This window comes from Cynara cardunculus, unplaced genomic scaffold, assembly GCF_001531365.2.
Source record: "Cynara cardunculus var. scolymus isolate 2C unplaced genomic scaffold, CcrdV1 Un_Scaffold_2145, whole genome shotgun sequence".
Classification (NCBI taxonomy): Eukaryota; Viridiplantae; Streptophyta; class Magnoliopsida; order Asterales; family Asteraceae; genus Cynara; species Cynara cardunculus.
Genome location: NW_020200992.1, coordinates 31,864 through 33,875, shown reverse-complemented (window position 1 = coordinate 33,875; position 2,012 = coordinate 31,864).

Genomic DNA, 2,012 nt, shown 5'->3' with positions numbered 1-2,012 from the left:
GAGATAATGGAGATAGGTACTCCATGCCGAGTAACGATTTCATTTATGTAAATCTGAGCCAGCTTCTCCATCTTATAATCTTCTCGGATCGGTAGAAAATGAGCAGATTTCGTCAGTCGATCTATAATAACCCAGATTGTATCATGCCCTTTCCCAGTTCTGGGCAACTTTGTGATAAAATCCATTGATATTTGTTCCCACTTTCCATGGGGAATCTCGGGTTGTTGAAGTAGACCAGATGGTTTTTGGTGTTCAACCTTGACCATTGCACAAGTTAAACACTTGCTTACATACAGTGCATTGTCTTTCTTCATTCCAGGCCACCAATAGTGTTCCTTAAGATCCTTATACATCTTATCCGCTCCCGGGTGGACTGAGTATTTTGATCGATGGGCTTCATCCAAAATTATGGATTTAATATTTTTCAATCTTAGGTATCCAAACCTTGTCTCCCAAATAATACACTCCATCTGATTTCAGCTGAAACTTAGTCTCTATATGGTGTAGGGTCTCATTCTTCAAATTCTCCTTCTTTAATGCTTCCTTTGATCCTTGAGAATTTGTGCCTTCAGACTTGTGTTTACCATTGCTCCCAAAGCCCTCACCCTTGTTGGTTTCACTCTTTCCTTCCTACTCAGAGCATCGGCTACTACGTTAGCTTTTCCTGGATGGTACTTAATTTCATAGTCGTAATCACTAAGCAGTTCCACCCATCTTCTTTGTCTCATATTCAACATTTTTTGATTGACGATGTGTTGAAGGCTTTTGTGATCAGTGAACACAGTGCACTTGGTACCATAAAGGTAGTGTCTCCAAATCTTAAGTGCAAATACTACAGCCCCCAATTCTAGGTCATGCGTAGTATAGTTCTTCTCGTGCACTTTGAGTTTCCTTGAGGCATATGCAATGACCTTATCTTTTTGCATTAGTACGCATCCTAATTCTTGATGTGATGCGTCACAATATACCACAAAATTTTCCGAACCTTCTAGTAAAGATAAAATAGGTGCATTACATAGTTTATTCTTAAGAGTCTTGAATGCCTCTTCTTGTTTCTCTCCCCAAACAAACTTCTTGTCTTTCTGAGTTAGAACTGTGAGTGGTTGCGCAATTTTTGAAAAATTCGCAATGAATCGCCGATAATAGCCTGCTAAACCAAGAAATTGTCGAATCTCTGTCGGGGTTCTCGGGGTTTCCCATTTCTTAATGGCTTCAATTTTGCAGGGTCTACATGAATCCCTTTTTCATTAACCACATGACCAAGAAATTGTACTTCACGAATCCGGAATTTGCATTTGGAGAATTTTGCGTACAATTTGAAATTGTACGCAAAATTCTCCAAATGCGAATTCTGGATTCGTGAAGTAGTTCTAATATCATCGTCAAGTGTTGCTCATGATCCTTCTTACTTCGTGAATAAATTAGTATGTCGTCTATGAAAACGATTACAAATTTATCCAAGTATGGTCTGCAAACCCTAGTCATCAGATCCATAAAGACTGTCGGTGCATTGGTTAACCCGAATGGCATAACCAAAAATTCGTAATGACCGTACCGGATCCTAAATGCCGTTTTGGGGGTGTCCTCTTCTCGAATTCTCACTTGATGATCTCCGGATCGTAAATCGATCTTTGAAAAGTATACAACACCTTGGAGTTGATCGAATAAATCATCGATTCTAGGAAGAGGGTATCTATTCTTGATGGTCAACTTATTAAGTTCCCTATAATCAATGCACATTCGCATTGACCCATCTTTCTTTTTGATGAATAGAACCGGTGCACCCCATGGTGAGAAACTTGGTCTTATAAATCCTTTATCCAATAACTCTTAAGTTGGCTTGACATTTCTTGCATTTCTGATAAAGCCAATCGGTATGGTGCTTTTGCCACTGGGGCAGCTCCARGGATTAAGTCGATACCGAATTCGACTTGTCTTGGCGGGGGTAGTCCTGGTAAATCCTCGGGAAATACATCAGGAAACTCCCGAACTACAGGGAAATCATCAATACA